The sequence below is a fragment of the Cetorhinus maximus genome, chromosome 21 (assembly GCF_964194155.1).
Source record: "Cetorhinus maximus chromosome 21, sCetMax3.hap1.1, whole genome shotgun sequence".
Classification (NCBI taxonomy): Eukaryota; Metazoa; Chordata; class Chondrichthyes; order Lamniformes; family Cetorhinidae; genus Cetorhinus; species Cetorhinus maximus.
Window position 1 is genome coordinate 4,368,714 of NC_135899.1, and position 20,604 is coordinate 4,389,317.

Consider the following 20,604-nt stretch of genomic DNA (forward strand, 5'->3'; position numbering starts at 1 on the left):
CAATACTCATGAATGTATTTCTTGGGCTCACGATCAAGTAATATCAAATAAAAATTGGCACTTTGAGCTCATAACACCGTGGAAAAATGATTGAGTATATTAATTTAAATTTAAGATTGTGTACCCACATTTGGAAATAACTTTGAATTACATTTAACTTAAAGATTCGGTGTGAATTTATTCCAACTAAAGTTTTCCTGTGCAAAGGTGAAAAGCAGTGTCTTAGGCCAATCTTAACACTTCAAATCATTTTGTCTGAGTTTATTCTAAAACTATCCCATGATATGTGATGGTAGCAAGACAGACCAGCTAGCCAAAGTTTGGGAATGGAATGGAAGTGTAGGTTAGATAAATAATGCCAGAGTGAAATGCCCCTTTTAATCAATCAGTGCAGCAGGGTGAGACTCTGTCCTGGGAACCAAACCTTTTTCTGTGGAGGATTCACTGTAGCTCTCCTCCAAAGTATGATATTCCAAATAGCCAGAGCTAATTTTTACATACTTTTATATGCATTTATTTACAGAACTATACATTACAAGCATGTACCTCCTAACCCAACAATGACAGTTTCAGTCTGTATCTATTTATACCTCTTTTGAAGAAATCTTAAACAATGAATTGCCCCATTTGATAGGGGCAGTATAATCCTACTGTAGCAAAGATCCAAGATTTTAAAAGTAACTTTAAAACTCAAATCAAAATGACATTCCCATGGTTGATGATGCTCCAGCCCCTCCACCCTCTGCCATGCACTGCAACCACAACCCCCCTGTGCCCACTGGACATGGAAGCCATCAAGTGGACCAGCAGACATGTGTGCTCCCGCTCCTTGAGGGTCACCCGGGCGCAGATGTAACTGTGGAAGAGAGGCAGGCGGCCATACCGAAAGATCCCCTTGACTGCCCACTGCCTGGACCTGTTAATGGTCACCTTTGCCAGACCCAAGAGCAACCCAATGAGGAGGTCCTCTGCCTGCTCTCTTCAGCACCAGGTGGCAAAAGGTCAGGAGCCTGGAGTTAAAGTGCAGCCAGGAATTGAAGAGCAACCCCTTCAGATAATGGAAGAGGAGCTGCAACCTTACACATTCGATATAACTACTAAACATAGACTCCTCCAGGCTGCAGAATTTACAGGCAGCCTGGGAGTCAGTGAATTGAGTTAACACTCTACTGCACGGACTGAAATGTGTAACACCCTCCACCCGCCAAATCCCCAATGGACAAAGGAGGATCCCACCGGGAGCTCCACCTCCTCTGGACAGAAGGACAGAACACCATGGTACCTACTGATGGCTGATGAGGGTGAGGAAGTGGAGGGTGTGTAAGAGCAGTCATACAGGAAACCCTTCTGGGCAGAGTAGAATGGCACAGGGGAGATTTACCCTCAGTCAGACACTCCGTGGCGATATACAGAAGTTGGATCTGGGCGACAAAATATGTCCCTAACCTGATGCCCACAATATTGGTGATCCACCCTGCTGAATGTCTTCTCTTGATCCATGTAGGATTAGTCAGGACCGATTATGTGGGCTAGAATGGTGCCAAGGTGAGCAGACATGGCCCTGGCAATGACCTTGTAGTCTGACTGCCCATCTTGGTCAGCAGGGCAATGATAGAGAGCAGCATCTCCCCACTCATCAAATTTTCCCTCAGGACCCGCGTGGAGGCACCTCCCCCCTAGACTCTGGAACTCCATGGTCAGCTTGTCCAAACCTCAGGGACTTGCTCCTTGTGAGCCGGTCAGGGGTACTGGTCAGCTCCACCAGGCTAAGGGGGCCATCGAGTCACTCAGCACCCTTCGTGCCAACCTCCGACAGGTCCTCTCACAAAACCCTGTGAGCATCCTCACTGGTTGGACCCAGAGTGAACAGAGCACAGTAATAGGCTTGGGCCTGGACACCGAACCCTCTGGATCCGAGACCAGGATCCATCATCGGCAAGCAGCCCCAGGAGCTGCCTATGGACCCCCTGCCTTTTTTCCAGTGAGTAGAAGGGGAGCCACGGTCCAGGTCCTGTAGGAACTGGATCTGTGACCTCACGAACACACCTCAGGACCAGATAAGCCGCAGGTCCTTCAGCGTACCCTTTTTCACCTCGTACACCTTCCGCAGGGCTGGGTCCTCGATTACTGCCTGACCAAGATGAGACTTCAGGTCAAGCACCTCCTGCTCCAACCCCTCAACTGAGGTCTTCTGCCTCCAAGTTGACCCCCCCTCAAGTATTCTTGACAGAAGACACGAGCAGTGTCAGCTCCGACCATCAGTCAAGGGCCAGGTGGACTTTGTCACGGTGACCCAAGCTGTCGGCTAGAAATTCCTGGAGTTCCCAGAACGGGATGAGAGGAGACTCGGTGGGAGACACGAGGACGTCCACCACCCAACTGGCGATGGACTCTAAATCAACCTGGTGCTCTCCTCCGAGCCCCACGCCCCCTCCTCCGGGTTGTCACTGTCAGTGACTGACCCCCCCGACCAGGTCCTGGGGATATCAGCCCGTGGCCGGGCGGGCTCAGCCTCATCGACCTCGCCCGTCCCAGACTCCAGGGCGTCCGACTTGGTGACGAGTGACTGGATTATACCAAGTGGATCCTCCGGCCCTCCCTCAGGCAGGGGTCCTCACACATCCCCGGGAGGTACAGGCTGGACCAGAGGGACCCGTCTCCCCCTCCTGAGGAATGGGCGACCCCCGCTGACAGTGTGTGATAATGGGAGGGGGGCAGGATCCATGAAGGACACCAGCCCCTCATCGACAGAGGAACAAACCCCCCTCCCCCACCCACATACAAGAAACAGTCTTTATTTGGATGAAGGAATAAAACCCTCATCCTCCTGGATTGTTACTGTCTGGGGACAGATTTTCAGTGGTTCTGTGTTTTTACCCCCATCATTGATACCTGGATTGAAGTAAGGATAGAGTTTCTCAGTAAATGTATCAGTGAAAGTGTAGATTTGGGACTTGTTATCTGAGTTATAAAAGGACACCTTCCCTCCCTCATAATCCAGACAGACTCGCACCTTTCTCGGTGTCACACTCAGCTCTCCTTGTTTCATTAATTCCTCACCAGCCCAGTATTCATTCCCCTCTCTCAGGAACATTGTCCAGTATCCGTTACCTGGAGTCAGGTAGACTTCCCCCTTCCTATTGATGGATTCCTTGGCCACACCCACATCCCACTCAGTCTTGTTCCCCACCTCCACGTCCCAGGAATGTTTCCCTGATGTGAATCCCTCTGATCTCAGGACACAGGGACAGGGATCAAATCTCTCCAGATTGTCGGGAAGCTGCTGCCATTTCTCGGTGTCTCTCACGTTCCTCAGGTCCTCAGACAGGAGAAGGTCAGGATGGGCTGTAATAGGGTTGAAGGTCACTGGAGCTGGGAACAGATGGACACAAATAAAATGTTAGTCACACTTACTGTAACTTTCACAGCCGGTTATTGATTGGGAAAATCAGCAATGAACCAGAATGAGAAATTCACTCCCCAGGGAAGAGTTTAAACAGAGCACAGGGGAAACGGGAAGACACTACCCGGGGAAGGTCTTACCTGGTGCCCACACCCTGCAGTGAGGCTGAGGAAACCCCTTTACAGAGAGAGAGTGAGACAGGCAGAGTGGGGGAGGTGGGCTGCATGGATAGGGAAAGGGAGGTAGGGCACCAAGACTGCACTGAATCAGAGACAGACTGCAGGAAAGAAGTGAGAGTGTGAGAGACGGAGATAGCGGGAGAAAAAGAGGTATGCAGCGAGAGAGGGATAAAGACAGAGAGAGAAATAGAGACAGGATGTGCAACAAACAGAGAGAGAGGAAGAGTATGCTGTAGGTAGAGAGAAAGTTTGACAGATGTGCAGAAAGCAGGTAGGCAACCGGCAGAATCGAAGAGTGTGCAACAGGAAGAGAGAGAACGAATACTGCAGGCAGAGAGAGGGAGGCACGGCAGGCAGGGAGAGTGGGTGTGACAGGCAGCGAGGGGGAGAGAGAGTGACAGTCAGGGAGACAGGTTGCATCAGACAGAGAGGGAAAGAGAGCATATGACTGGCAGGGAGAGTGGGCAGTGAAGGCAGGGGGGTTGGTTTTGTGTGACAGAAAGAATGCGAGACTGAGACAGAGTAGGAGGGAGATAGGAACCCAGGGCAATCATGAATCAGGGGGCCTTCAATATAAACTCTGTCAGAAAAAGAGGCTGCGTGACAGGCTGAGGGAATGTGTGTAACAACTAGAGAGGGGGTGACAGGCAGAGAATGCTATCAAATTGAACAAAACCATAGTTCAGAGATGAAACATCTGTGTTAGAAAAGTTTTAACAGACCTTGAGAATTAACAAGTTTTGACCACTTCAAATGGCTGACAGGCTAAGGACACAAGCTCGTTTGGAAGAATGCCAACACACACGAGTCCAGCTGAACATCAGAGGGTAAGGAACCACACTCCCAAAGCACTGACCCAAACTGATGGAAACTGATTGGAGGAAGTATAAAGAAGATTGGCACTGTCAGAACAAGCTTTTTCAATCAAAGGGCTCAGTCTGTGATAGGGTATATTGATCTAAAACAAATACTAATCGGATTATAGACATTGTCAGTATGATATCTTGTCCCTCCCTAAAATTAAGGTATAAAAGAAACTGTTAAGAAGACATGACCTGGTCAATCACTAGGGAACTACAGTCAATGTGTTGTTGACCACTCATGGGTGATTTTATATTTCGCTTGCTTCATATCTCATATAATTTATTCTTAGTGTTGAGTGGTCATGCACAGTAGAAGATAGGTTTGAATTGCAAGTTTTAATATATTTTGAGTGAATCTAATAAAGTTGGATAATTAATCCAGAAGTTTGAGTCTCCTCCATTATTTTCTGTAATTCTCATGTCTGAACCAGAATAAGTCGAATAAAAATTTCTACAGATTATGGCGACCGAGGTGGGACATGTTTAAGGCATAATGATGCAATTAAATCTTAAGAGAAAACCTATGGGCAGATTGGTTACTAAATGTGTTGCAAGGAAATTATCCTTGATGGAGAAGGGGTGGGTCCAAAATATCTTTAACACTGAGGGATCAGTTTGTGAAGAAATCAGTTGGATACAGGGGTTGACCTGTCATTCTTTAGAGGTGAAAGCTGTGTAGCTCATGATGTATCAATTGTTGTTACTTGGTCTCTCACTAAGAGGTCTTGAGATTTGTATGTTGAAACATAAACCATTTATTGTTAACCCATTACTATGTACCTACCCCAGGTACTGCCATGCATGGGTGCTGCTCCATGCTGGCTCCTTCCAGGCTCCACTCCACAGTCTACTACCATGTGACTCGCTACATCATACTGTGGGCGGTACTGTTCTCCAGTCCCACATTAACCCTTGCTCTGCGGAACACCTTTATACTAGAATAGCATGCTGCTACCACTTAAAAGTATGCACAACATCCCTCCTTTCTCTTAAAAAAAACATTTCCTCCCATTTCCAATGGAGTATAAATATTTACAATGTCATCTTTTCTTTACTTGCTACCTCAAGCCTGTGACTTTATAAATTCAGACGGTCTTGGCACTTGACAGTTCTTCCACCTCTCAGTCTGTCATGTTTGGGGGATTGGTCGATTCAGTTGCTTTGGGTTGACTTTGTCAGTTTAACATTGATATTGTAGTGCTTTGTGTTTCTGATGCTTGGTGGTCTCTATTTGATTAGCTTTTTTCCCTCCTTCAGGCTGCATTTTACTTTATTAACAACACAATCTGCTTTGTTAGGACACTGTGGCCAGAATTTTCCCGTCGGTGATTTGGGGGCGGGGCCAGCTCGCCGAGGGGAAAATGACACGGGATGACATCGGGAGAAACCCACGACGTCATCCCGGTCCCTTTAAATTTTCAGGAAGGCGGACGGACAGCGAAATCAGCTCTCCGCCCACCGACCTGTCAATGGCCAATTGAGGCCATTGACAGGCTAATTAAAGTAATTAAAGGCCCTGCCCGTCCAACCTTAAGGCTGTCGGGCAGGCCAGGAGCCCCAGCGGGCTCCTGATAATACATGAAACCTCATCCACTGGTGGGATGAGGATTCATGTTCCTTTTTAAAAACTTTAATAAATGTCATGTGATATTTATTAACATGTCCCATCTCGTGTGACATTGTCACATGAGGGGGACATGTTAATAATATTTTTATTTCTCTATTTTTTATGTTTTTGACAGTATCACAAATCTCCCTGGGACAGCACTTCGTTTCAGGGAGCAGTGCACTCTTAAAAAGCGCACTTTGACAGCTGGGGATTCCCTCCCCCGCGCACAGGAAGTGCATAGCAGGCCGCTGGGCGGGCCTTAATTAGCCTGCCCACTCAAAATGGCAGTGGGCCCTGTTTCGGTGGCGGGGGTCGGCTGTCCGCCCGCTGCCATGCCGGTGGGGCCCGCACGCCCACCAAGGACAAAATTCTGCCCTGTGGATGTGTCCCATTCCTTCCAAAGGGAATATTTACTCCATTTATTCCTAAAGTGGATTCAGATTTTCTTTTGCTGTGGGGTCTACCATGTTCTTGCTGCATGTTGATGCTCCAAAAATAGAGCCTTTATTTCCACTTGTTTCACAATATCAGTCAAATATTTGTTTAATTTTATATTTTCAAATGGTTTTGTAAGCTTATGAATCTTTTCAGTCGGCTCAGCTCCTACTCCAGTGAGTTCAGTTGTCTTTGTTTCAGGGTTATTTGCAAGATTCTTATACACACTTAACAACTTCACCTGGGCATTCTGCTCCTTTCAGAATCTTTGTTCTATGGCCACTGACTGCACCTTAGCTTCTTCCAATTCACTCGCTAGATCATCAGTTTGTTTCTTAGAATGCTCCTTTCCTGCTTTTCAAGTCCGTATTTGCTCTTTTATACTGCAAATCTCACCCTTCATGTTCTTCAGATTAGATCAAAGTTCAAGAATTTCATCGCTCTTTTCACAATGAAGTTCCAACGTTTCATCAAATTCATCCTCCGTATGGTTCTCTATAGTGACCAGCTTTTCCTTAGCAGAGCCGAATTTGTGTGTACCATCCTTCAATCTCACATTCTTTAATTTTACTTGAGACTCTTCATGCTCCTCCTCTTGCAACTGTTCAACTTTTTCTTGACATTCTCAGTTCTTGATTTTCATTTCAGGCATGTCATTTTTCAACAACTCAAAGGTTCTGAGTACTTTTGAGGCACCCAGTGATTCTTCTTCTAATTCCTTGAGCTTCAGCATCAGATTTACATTTTCCAATCTTATTTCTGGCTTTTCTTTTTCTGTCTGCAGCAGAGCTTTGTCCTTGTCCTTCAGTTTGGATTCACTGCTGGCCAGCTCTGCCTCCGGTGAAGTCTTAACTTTATTCAGTTCTGTGCCTTCATTATCTGCTCGCAGCTTGGAAAGCTCTACAGCTTTTCCTTTCAATGCTTTCTCTTATCCATTCAGCTCCTCAATCTCTTTCTTATACCTTTTGGCTTCCTCCTGGAATATAGAGCATGACTGAGTCTTCTCTGCCAAGCGATTCTTCAGTTTGTTCCGAATGATGTTAAATTCATTTTGCTTCTCTGCAATTTTCCAGAAGAACAAACTTTGACCTAAGGTATCCTTGTAATGTGTGAAGATCCTTCAACAGCTTTTCCCTTTCTTTGTGAAGCTCAATTGCTTCATCTTGAGTTTTCTTGTAACTCAGCAGAGTCTCCTTGAGTTTCTTCTGCTGTTCTTCCATTCTACTGTTTAAGATAGTTTTCATTTCTTCATGCTGCTGAAGGGTTATGTACTCCTTTTGCATTTAACCTTGGAGAACAATCAGCTGCTCTTTCAAATGTTTATTTTGTTGTTGACCTCTTGCCAACTCACTATGCTTCAGAGCACTGTTTTGTTACTACTTATAGTTCCAACTTAGCTTTTCCTGAAATAGTATTCAACATCTCTTTTAGCTCCTCATGTTTTTCCATGGCTACGTATTGATTCTTCAAAGAGACTTTCAGGGTTGCAGCTTCTTTGTGTGCCTTTTCTGCCTGATATTGTACCTGGCTGTACAAATGGTTGAATTTTCCCAGCTCCAGCATCGATTTGCCAACCGTGGAATTGAGGGCCGTTAGTTTCTCCTGGTACTTTGTGTGGTCTCTGAAATTTGGTTGTTCAGATCTCAAACAGCTTGGTTCATTGAAGATTGCAGTCCGTTGTGTGTTTCCAAAGATATATATCCAGACTGAATCCTGTGCTTCATATCTTCCAGTTCAGCTTTGACACAAACATTTTCTGATTTTGTTTCTGCTTTTTCTTTCTCCGCCTGCCACAAGGCTGTTTCCTTGTTGTTCACTACTGGCTGGTGGTACAGTTTTGGGAACACATCTGTGTCTTCGAAAAGGAAGTCATTCGTGACTTCTGTCTCAGGCTGCCCAAAAAGATAGGTTCCTGGGACTTCCAGAAAGTTCTGTGCCTCTCTGGCGCCCTCATGTGGTTTGTTTGAGTATTGTCTCCCTTGCTCAGTGGCCTTCTGTCACCCATTATTGGGGGTGTTCTAAACCTTCTTTTAAGGTTTACACTCTCCACAACTTGGAGATTCAAATATATGTCAAAGGCTTTTAATATCTCACCAAATGTGCTTGAATATTCACCTATACCTTGGTTTAGGAACACTTCACCCGCAAATATACCAAATAATATGTATAAAAACGTATTAACTTCCACTTCTTCTGACTTCTTACTTAATCCTGTTGTACCCGATGAAGTAAGAATTTTCTTCTCCAAGACAACCAATCTTCGGTCTGGTTTAGCTCTTTCCTTAGCCAAAATGGGCCTGGTGGTTCTAATTTTCTATACATGGCCATTTTCTTTCTTGTAGTAATTGCTTTAAATGAGGCTATTTGTGCAGTAACCATTTTTTTCTCAGGATGGGTCTGCAGCTGTCAGTTCTTTCTCTGTAACTGTCCCTCACTTTTTGGGTTCTGCGGGATCCTCCATGACGTTTTTTGAAAAAACTTTTGAAACTGCAGCAATTTCTTCTCCCGGCTGAAGAAAGACCAATTTTACTCTGCAGGTGTTTTTTTTCTGTGAACTTTGTGAGTTTCGCCGGGCTCCCGTTGCACTGGTGGGCCGTTTTAAAAGTTTTATTCTTCACTTCAGCTCGGCCACCTTATGTTATGGTGTCGACCGGCATTGCAGCTTTCCTCTAGCTGCCCTCTGGACATGCTGAGCCCTGAGACTGCTGCCTATTTTAAAAGGTATGTACAGTTTTATTTTTGTATTTTGCTCACTCTTCTCGTGATTTGGCCAGGTCTATGGAATCTATTGTCTTCACTCAGCTGCTTCTCTGCACCTACACATTGGAATCTTCTTTACAGCACATTCTTCTTCTGTCAGCCTTTTTCACTTTTCTTTTTTCTTGTTTTGCTCAGACCCCTTTTTTCCTGATCAGTCCAGGTTCCTTGACTCTCTTTTTTTGATCAGGAGTGGCATTGGACCTCGACGCGCCCTGGTAGAGTCTTTCAGCCTCCACATCTGTAATGGAGCTTTCTATTTAGGCAATCTCCAACTTTGTCTTCAATTTTTCTTCTTAGGCAATCTCCAACTGTGTCTTCAATGTAGGTGCACTTCTCTCGGGTCAGGTTTCAGTTTCTTTAGTTTCTCGTACCTTGGGATTCCAGGGTCTTTCTCTAGCTGCTCTGAGGTTCTGGGCTCATTCATTTAACTGCCACCATGTTGTAAAGGTTCATTTGGTCTCTTACGAAGAGATCTTGAGACTTGTATGTTTAAACATAAACTATTTATTGTTAACTCATAACTATGTACATTTCCCAGGTACTGCCATGCATGGGTGCTGTTTCCATGCTAGCTCCTTCCAGACTCTACTCCACAATCTACTACCATGTGACTTTCTACATCATACTCTGGGCAATACTGTTATCCAGCCCTATGCTAACCTTTGCTCTGCCAAACACCTTTATAGTGCAGTGGCATGCTGCTACCATTTAAAGGCATATACAACATCAATGTCAGTTTATTTTTATTCTCTCATGGCATGTGAGTGTCCCTGAAAAGGCCAACATTTGCTCATTTCTAATTGCCCTTGAGAAGGTGGTGGTGAGCCACCTTCTTGAACCACTGCAGTCCCTGTGGTGTAGGTACACCCACAGTGCTGTTAGGGAGGGAGTTCCAGGATTTTGACCCAGCGACAGTGAAGGAATGGTGATGTATTTCCAAGTCAGGATGGTGAGTGGCTTGGAGGGGAACTTGTAGGTGGTAGTGTTCCCATGCACCTGCTGGCTTTGTCCTACTATCGGGAAGAGGTTGCGGTTTTGGAAGATGCTGTTGAAGGAGACTCGGTGAGTTCAAAAATGATGAAGCCGAGAAGTTTAATCTCAGAAAAGAGAACATAGGGTTAAAAGCTTAAAGAATTCACCAAGGCTCTTTCGACAGCACCTTCCAAACCCATGACCACTACCATCTAGAAGGACAAGGGCAGCAGATAGATGGGAGCACCGCCACCTGCAAGTTCACACTCGAAGCCACTCACCATCCTGACTTGGAAATATATCGCCGTTCCTTCACTGTCGCTGGGTCAAAGTCCTGGAACTCCCTCCCTAACAGCACTTTGGGTGTACCTACACCACATGGGCTGCAGCGGTTCAAGAAGGCAACTCACCCCATCCTCCTCAAGGGCAACTTGGGATGGGAAACAAATGCTGGCCTAGCCAGTGAAGCCCAAATCCCATGAATGAATGTAAAAAAGAGATAGGAAAGCACTGGTTAATAGGTTATGAAGAATTAAAAAAAGAGGAAAACCATGTTAGAGAGAAGGAAAGGTTAGGATCGACAGAACAACACTGAGACAACCAATATGTAATCAAGTATAAGGAGAGTGAATCATCGAGGGAGGAAAAAGACAGGCACAAGAGGTAGAAAAGGCTGAGAGGGAAAATGAGAATTTAAAATCTGTAATCAGGGTGGTACAGGAACAAGCAGCCACACAAGATGGATACTTAGACCATGCTGAATACAAGAGATGGATTAAAGGGCTAGAGAGTCAAGTCAATCGTGGTTCAGTATGTGCCGTGTCCCCAGGGCTAGTTGGAAAAGTAAGTGCTCCTCAGTATGAGGGATATTGAGTTAGAAACCAAGCAGGCTGGCAAATCCTGTTAGAAGCCCCTGATCCACCAAAACCTATGACTCCCTTTGTACAGCGGAGGTAAACTCCACTCACAGATGACAGGGCCGCATGGAGTTGGCAGCTAGAGGGGAAGCCTTTTACATCTGGGGAAAAGCAGATCATCCCTACCTGTTTCAATTGTGGGGGAAGTGGACAGTTTGCCTGAGAGGGGAGGAAATCAATGAGGGGCCAGAGTCAGGGGACTTGGAGTCAAGAGACACCCGACACACACACCCCTAGTTTACAGAAATCCCAAAGATTAATGAAATGGTGTCAGCACGAAAACACTGCCCAGGGTCAGGTCCGTGTCGCCCAGGGAGAGGGTGTCCCGGGAAATTCAGCAGGAAGGGGCTGCACCCAGCCTGATTATCCTTGTCCACTCAAGTATGATGAGTATAATAGACAATGTGTAGATATTATAGTGGAGGGAGAGAAAGGTAGTAGACACTGGAGGATCCAGCATGGGAGTATATTCACCCTCTCCTACAATCTACAGGAGAATCCATTGTATTGGGAAGATTTACAGGTGACACAGAGGCTGGAGCGATATCAAAACCCTTAAGCTTTAAGTTGGGACCCCATCCAAACAAAGTGGACGTGTATTTTAGTGAGATGGGACCAACCTGAGATGGGAGTTTTAGGTTCAGATTGAATGTTGCCTCTCGTGGTAAATAACTGTTTGTGGGGTGGAATGGATAGCGGACGAGGTGTTGGTTATTCCTCCACGTCACGGTGAGACATGGGTTATGACATCAATAGGATCCTATTATTTAAAAACTCTGAGAACTCAGACACGGGAAATGTATAGGACCGTAGTAGAAGAAAATAGGGAAGTCTCCACTGTTCACAAACATGATTGTGGATGAGTGACTGGGGGAGAAGTCAGGATAGAGGGAGACCCCATGTCCTGACCATAAAAACCTGGGAATGAAGGGCCAGAGTCAGGGGACTCGGAATTAAGAGACACCCGACCCAAGCGCCCCTAGTTTGCAGAAATTCCAAAGGTTAATGAAATGGTGTCAACGCAAAAACACTCTCCAGGATCAGGTCCATGTCACCTGGGAAAACTGTCAGCATCACTGTGAAGCAGTCTGGGAAGAGCATCCTGCAGTCAGCATCACAGTCCACAATGGAGTGCTGCTTTGGGTGTTCAGTGAGGAGGGAATGAGGTGATCCTTTGAGTACCATGAGTACGGTCAGGTAAGTATTTACCACTTTTAGGCTTATGGTTTTTAAGGTCTTATTTTGTGGCTCATCGTTTGTAAGGGCTACATTCTGTAACAACGAGGAGCAGGGAAGAAGGACCCTAGAGTAAGTGATATTATTTGATATCAAGTATCCTCCAAAAGGTTTAATTTAATCTAAAGGGATAAGTCATGGCAGGAGAGCTCAAAGCCATAGTGTGCTCCTCCTGCTCTATGTGGGAAGCCAGGAACATTTCCAGTGCCCGGGGCCAGCATGTGTGCGGGATGTGTCTCCAGCTGTAGCTCCTGGAAGCCCGGGTTTCGGAGCTGGAGCAGCAGCTTGGGACACTGTGGAGCATCCGCGAGGTGGAGAGTATCATGGATAGCACATATAGAGAGGTGGCCACACTGCAGGCTAAGAGTCCACAGGCAGGAAGGGAATCGGTGACCAGCAGGCAGAACAAGAGGACTAGGCAGGCAGTGCAGGAATCTGCTGTGGCTATTCCCCTGAAAAATGGATATACCGTTTTGGATACTGTTGAGGGGAATGACCTCTCAGGGGAAAACAGCAACAGCCAACCTCGTTGCACCATGGTTGGCTCTGCTGCACAGGGGAGGAGTAAAAAGTGTGGGAATGCAATAGTTATAGGGGATTCAATTGTAACGGGAATAGATAGGCATTTCTGTGGCCGCAAACAAGACTCTAGGATGGTATGTTGCCTTCCTGGTGCTAGGGTCAAGGATGTCTTAGAGCGGCTACAGGACATTCTGAAGGGGGAGGGTGAACAGCCAGTGGTCGTGGTACACGTTGGTACAAGCGACATAGGTAAAAAAAGGGATGAGGTCCTAAAAGCAGAATATAGGGAGTTAGGAAGTAAGTTGAAAAGTAGGACCTCAAATGTAGTGATCTCAGGATTACTACCAGTGCCACGTGCTAGTCAGAGTAGAAATAGCAGGATATATCAGATGAATACGTGGCTGAAGAGATGCTGTGAGGGTTTCAGATTCCTTGGACATTGGGACTGGTTCTGGGGGAGGTGGGACCAAAACAAACTGTACAGGTTACACCTGGGCAGGACCGGGACTGATGTCCTAGGAGAAATATTTGCTAGAGTAGTTGGGGAGGGTTCAAACAAAAAATGCAAGGGGATGAGAACCAATGCAAGGAGTCAGAGGAGGGGGAATCAAGGACAAGAACAAAAGACAGAAAGGGGAATAAGAAAAGTGATAGGCAGAGAAATCAAAGGCAAGAATCAAACAGGGCCTCAGTGAAAAATAGTGAGAATGGGATAAGAAATGTTAAAAAGACAAGCCTTAAGGCTTTGTGCCTTAACACGAGGAACATTTGCAATAAAGTGGATGAATTAACCGCGCAAATAGATGTAAACAGGTGTGATATAGTCAGGATTACGGAGGCATGGCTGAAGAGTAACCAGGGATGGGAACTGAAAATCCAGGGGTATTCAGTATTTAGGAAGGACAGACAAAAAGGAAAAGGTGGTGGAGTTGCATTGCTGGTTAAAAAGGAAATTAACGCAATAGTGAGGAAAGATATTAGCTCCAAAGACATGGAATCTGTATGGGTAAAGCTAAGAAACACTAAGGGGAAAAAAACATTAGTGGGGGTTGTATATAGACCCCCAAACTGTAGTGGTGATGTTGGAAATGGCATTAAACAGGAAATTAGAGATGCATGCGATAAAGGAACATCTGTAATAACGGGTGACTTTAATCTTCATATAGATTGGGCAGATCAAATTAGTAACAATACCATAGAGCAGGAATTCCTGGAGTGTATACGGGATGGTTTCCTGGACCAATACGTTGAGGAACCAACTAGAGAATAGGTCATCCTAGACTGGGTGTTGTGTAATGAGAAAGGAATAATTGGTAAACTAGTTGTGCGAGGCCCCTTGGGGATGAGTGACCATAATATGATAGAATTCTTCATCAAGATGGAGAGTGACGTAGTTGATTCTGAGACCAGGGTCCTGAATCTTAATAAAGGAAACTACGATGGTATGAGGCACAAGTTGGCTATGATGGATTCGGAAACGTTACTTAAAGGGATGACGGTGGATAGACAATGGCAAACATTCAAAGAGCGCATGGGTGAACTGCAACAATTATTTATTTCTGTGTGGTGCAAAAGTAAAACAGGAAAGGTGGCCAAACCATGGCTTACAAGGGAAATTAGAGATAGTATTATATACAAGGAAGAGGCATACAAATTGGCCAGAAAAAACAACAGACCTGAGAATTGGGAGCAATTTAGAATTCAGCAAAGGAGGACCAAGGGATTGATTAAGAAGGGGAAAATATAGTACGGGAGTAAGCTTGCAGGGAACATAACAACTGACTGTAAAAGTTTCTATAGGTATGTGAAGAGAAAAAGGTTGGTGAAGACAAATGTAGGTCCATTGCAGTCAGAAACAGGGGAATTTATAATGGAGAACAAAGAAATGGCTGACCAAATAAATACATACTTTGGGTCTGTCTTCACAAAGGAGGACACAAATAACATACCAGAAATGTTGGGGAACACAGGAGTGTTAGTGAGAGGGAGGAACTGAAAGAAATCAGTATTAGTAGGGAAATGATGTTGGAGGAATTGATGGGATTGAAGGCTGATAAGTCCCCAGGGCCTGATAATCTACACCCCTAAGTACTTAAGGAAGTGGCGCTAGAAATAGTGGATGCATTGGTGGTCATCTTCCGAGATTCTATAGACTCTGGAACAGTTCCTACAGATTGGAGGGTAGCTAATGTAACCCCACTATTTAAAAAGGGAGGTAGAGAGAAAACAGAATTGTAGACCAGTCAGCTTGACGTCGGTAGTGGGAAAAATTCTAGAGTCAATTATAAAAGATTTAATAGCTGAGCACTTGGAGAACAGTGGCAGAATCGGACAGAGTCAGCATGGATTTATGAAAGGGAACTCATGCTTGACAAATCTACTGGAATTTTTCAAGGATGTAACTAGTAGACTTGATAAGGGGGAGCCAGTGGATGTGGTTTATTTGGACTTGCAGAAGGCTTTCGACAAAGTCCCACATAAGAGATTGGCGTGTAAAATTAAAGTGCATGGGATTGGGGGTAGTGTATTGAGATGGATAGAAAACTGGTTGGCAGACAGGAAGCAAAGAGTAGGAATAAACAGGTCTTTTTCCCAATGGCAGGCAGTGACTCGTGGGATACCGCAGGGATCGGTGCTGGGACCCCAGCTATTCACAATATATATTAATGATTTAGATGAGGGAACTAAATGTAATATCTTCAAATTTGCAGATGACACAAAGCTGGGTGTGAGGGTTAGCTGTAAGGAGGATGCAGAGATGCTTCTGGATGATATGGACATGCTGAGTGAGTGGGCAAATACATGGCAGATGCAGTATAATGTGGATAAATGTGAGGTTATCCACTTTGGTAGCAAAAACAGGAAGGCCTATTATTATCTGAATGGCAATAAATTGAGAGAGGGGAATGTGCAACGAGACCTGGGTGTTCTCGTATGCCAGTCGCTGAAGGTAAGCATGCAGGTGCAGCAGGTGGTAAAGAAGGCAAATGGTATGTTGGCCTACATAGTGAGAGGATTCGAGTACAGGAGCAGGGATGTCTTGCTGCGATTATACAGGGCCTTGGTGAGACCACACTTGGAATACTGTGTGCAGTTTTGGTCTCCTTATCTGAGGAAGGATGTTCTTGCTGTAGAGGGAGTGCAGTGAAGGTTTACCAGACTGATTCCTGGGATGGCGGGACTGACACATAAGGAAAGATTGAGTCGGTTAGGATTATATTCACTGGAGTTCAGAAGAATGAGGGGGGATCTCATAGAAACCTATAAAATTCTAACAGGACTAGGACAGGGTAGATGCAGGAAGGATGTTTCCGATGGTGGGGGAGTCCAGAACCAGCGGTCACAGTCTGAGGATATGGGGTAGACCATTTAGGACTGAGATGAGGAGAAATTTCTTCACCCAGAGAGTGGTGAGCCTGTGGAATTCACTACCACAGAAAGTAGTTGAGGACAAAACATTGTATGCTTTCAAGAAGGAGTTAGATATGGCTCTTGCGGTGAAAGGGATCAAAGGATATGAGGAGAAAGCGGGAGCAGGCTATTTAGTTGGATGATCAGCCATGATCATGATGAATGGTGGAGCAGGCTCGATAGGCCGAATGGCCTACTCCTGTTCCTACTTTCTATGTTTCTGTGTAATACACTTTCCCTAAGGAAGTGGAGACAGACCTGGAAAAGGCTGAAGCCTCCCGAGTGGAACAGGGAGCATTGGGACTGGAATGACAAATGTGAAAAGGCTTTCATTAAACTGAAAATGGACTTGCAGACTGGCCCAGCTCTGGGAGCTGTGGACCCCGACAAGGACTTTTATCTGGAAGCTACAGCCACCGACGTCAGTTTCATTGAAGTCCTTCTGCAGGAAACAAACGGTCACTTGTGACCAGTAGCCAATGTATCCAGAATCCTAGCAGACGTGGAAAAGGGATTTTCCCTCTGTGAGGGACATCTGTTAGTGACCTGTTGGGCAGTGAAACATTTTACCATTCTCACTGGCACCCATTACTGACCCAGCACAACCCAATCCGACTATTGTTGGACAGAAAAATCAAAGAAGGAATAGGATCTAGTGCCAGAATAACCAGATGGGCTTTATCACTAAGTGGGGAAAACATTAAGAATGGATGACCCTAAACTCACAGCTAATCTCAACTATCTGGGAGAACCCCATACTTGTACCATACATGGTGTTTGGGAAACTGAGGGAGGATTCAGGGCAGGAATCCACCCTGAGGGATGAGATAGTAAGGTTGACAGCTCTAGTTTTGTGGAAGAAGGGAATAGAAAAAGAGAATGCTGGATTAATGATCCACAAAGGGAGGTTGAATGAGCAATATTCCTTCCCAATACTATGTGTGCCCAGCAGGTGGAGCTAGTCACTATGACTATGACCCGACAATTATATATTTAAACAGAAAACTGACAAGTAAAATCTAATTAGTTACAGATACAATTACATATTTAGTATCAAGCGACTGGTCCCTTCTACTAATAACAGAGAGAACTGTTTAATAGCTGGTGTCAGGAAGCTCACACCCACCTGTATTAATCACCGTCAGCATCTTTTTCCACACTCTGTACTACAGTGGCCCAATGTACTTCCCCACATTTATTAAAGGGTAAACCTTCTGTGGCTCTGGGAGAGTTCGCTTCACTCTGAAACAGGAGATAAAGGTCAGTGTTGGATCATTCAAGGGTGGGGGAGAAATGTGTTAGAAATAATAATCAAATCAAGGTGTAAATTTTACCTTTCCTGTAGATCCAGAAATTCCTGTGGGACAAGAACAATTATTAATGTTTGTGTTTGGAGAACATTTTATCACAAAAAATAAAGAAACAAGCTGGATTCTACAAAAAAATACATTATAAATATAGAAAGTTATTGGACTGCCTCTTCCTGTCCTCACTGGACTGTAAGTTACTTCACAATATTACAAATGACTCGATCTTACTGCACAACACAACTCACAGAGATACAATCCAATTGCAAAATCCTGATGGATGTCAAATTACTGGAATTAACTTATTACTTAAATGGAGTCATTTTAATGTTTTCATGTTATAATTTGTAGGTGTCCTGGAGAGCAATGTTCCTGTGAATCTATACAGGTCTGACGTCCACAATCCGACACCCTGGGGACTGATACTGTTCTGGGTTTCGGATTTTCCTGGATTTTGGATTACCCATTATCCAATGAATTGAAGCATCGTGTGAACCTACAACAGACCCCAGCCTGTGTTTAAATCACACATTTCCAATGAAAGGTCCAATCCATCAATCCATGGATGAGTTGGATGATGAAAAGCACAGCCCAGGACAGCGGCTGAATGCTGATACTTGAGACACATGTTATTAAACAGACAGGGTAAATTATATAAATGTTGTAAATTTTGAGCGGTGCACGGAGAGAAAAATGCATGGTTTTTGGAGAATTCTGGATTTTGGACAGCTGGATTTGGGGCACTGTACAACCTGGGGTTGTCCAATAGAAATTACTGACTATTTATCCCTCGACCACCACTGCTAAAATAGATTAATCAATATTTCAATACACAGCAGAGAATTAACAAAAATACTTGGATGTTCACTGAACTTCCTGGGCAATTCTTCAAATAAAATTGATCTTAATTTAAATGTTTGCAGTGTGGAGATTCCCCCCTTCCACGCTCTGAACATTTAACTATTTAACTGCTGGGAGAAAGCTTTACCTATCTGTGCATCTGACCCTGTGGAGAGCTCCCTCCTGGACAGAATCATTCTAGTTCTAGCCAAGGAGAAGCCAAGTATTGTAAACATGGTACTGCCTAGCTGGATCCTGGACTGTAGCTCCTAGTCCCAGACCAACAGCTGAACTAGAAATGTACACCCGGGAGAATGGTCTGACCCTTCTGAGGGTTTCTCACTCTGTATGAAGCTGATTTTCCTCAATGTTTAATTTGGTGGAACTATCCCTCTATAAAAGATGTAGTAATTTCCATGTTAAAGACAACCATTCGTGATCATGGGTGTGAGGCAGAGGAAACAAAATGTCACAGATGATCGGTATTATTCTGGTCAGTGAATTTTATATTCTAGATATTGATGACACAACCTTTCCATTTTTCAAGACAGTCTCAAAGAAAAGAGGTGCAGGAGAAAGAAATAAATAAACAGGCACCATTAAAAGCCTGATGTTGTCCTGTTCCCTCAGCTCTTGTTCAATATCCCGAACAGTGACTGAAAGCGATGAGATTTCCTCCATTACCTTCTCAATCCTCTCCTTCATCTCCTGACTCTCTTTCTCTTTCTCCAAGTTCAGATCTTCCAACACAATTCTCTCTTCCTCACGGAGAAACTGGTAAAGTTTTTCAAACTGGGCTGTAATCTGTTTCTCTGGCTTTACACTTTGGACATTTGGAAATTATCAGTGAGATTGAAAAATCAAATGAGGATTTTTAAAAGATTGTTCAGTCTGAGCAGTTCTGTTCATACCAGCATATTATCCAGAAAATCATTCCCAATCCAGTTAACTCCAAATCCAGATAATTTGAGATGTATATCTGACTTATCTTATACAGAGAAAATTATTCCCTAATGCAGTGAGGTCTGTTTAATAGATTAGATATAATAGGTGATAGATTACCAGATAATTTATTCAGAAGAGGAAGCTCTAACTGGGCATCGAGTTACTGAATTTCCTATTGGATTTATTGGTGACTATCTTGTATTTAAAACCCCAGGTTTTGGACTCCCTGTCAAGCATCAACATTTTTTTTTCCATATCTGCACTACCAAACTCTTTCATAATTTTAAAGGACCCCATCGGGTCACCCCTCAACCTTCTCTTTTCCAGAAAAAAAGAGCCACAGCCTGTTCAATCATTCCCAATAGGTTTAGCTTTTGGTTCTGGAATCATCCTTGCGATTATTTTTTACACCTTCTCCACTGCCCCTTCATACTTATAATAGAGAGACCAGAATTCTGCACAGTACAATTCTGCAAGTGTGGACAGAATGAGGAACAAAACACCAGGAGTACCTGAATGTGGGTTAATATTTTCACATAATCACTTTTCACAGTGTTACATTCCTCCTTCTTGTCCTGAACTGGCTTCAGTAAGGTTCTCAGTTCCTCCTGAACAAAGAATATCAATTAATTTGTACATTTTTCAGAAATAAATACACAAAAATTAAATAGCATTCAGGATAGTGCCCTAGGCCCAACAATCTTCAGCTGCTTCATTAATGACCTTCCTTCCATCATAAGGTCAGAAGTGAGGATGTTCGCTGATGATTGCACAATGTTCAGCACCATTCACGACTCCTCAGATACTGGAGCAGTCCATGTCCAAATGCAGCAAGATCTGGACAATATCCAGGCTTGAGCTGACAAGTGGCAAGTAACATTTGTGCCACACAAGTGCCAGGCAATGACCATCTCCAACAAGAGAGAGTCTAACCATCGTGCCTTGATGTTCAATGGCATTACCATCACTGAATCCCCCACTATCAACATCCTGGGCGTTACCATTGACCAGAAACTGAACTGGACTAGCTATATCAATACTGTGGCTACAAGAGCAGGTCGGAGGCTGGGAATCGTGCAGTGAGTAACTTACCTCCTGACTCCCCAAGGCCCTGTCCATCATCTACAAGACACAAGTCAGGAGTGTGATGGAACACTCCCCACTTGCCTGGATGAGTGCAGCTCCCACAACACTCAAGAAGCTCC

The 20,604-nt window shown here is 44.5% G+C and overlaps 1 pseudogene across 1 annotated transcript; it reads right to left on the reverse strand.

Annotated features, from left to right (window-relative positions):
* Positions 1-501: 501 nt before the first annotated feature.
* On the reverse strand, positions 502-20,073 carry LOC144695490 (zinc-binding protein A33-like; annotated as a pseudogene). The gene is made up of 7 exons (XR_013579973.1): positions 20,056-20,073; positions 19,912-20,007; positions 19,705-19,712; positions 19,052-19,277; positions 17,642-17,664; positions 17,434-17,549; positions 502-3,372 (listed from the first exon to the last, which is right to left on the reverse strand). The product of XR_013579973.1 is annotated as a zinc-binding protein A33-like (transcript).
* Between the last annotated feature and the right edge of the window lie 531 nt (positions 20,074-20,604).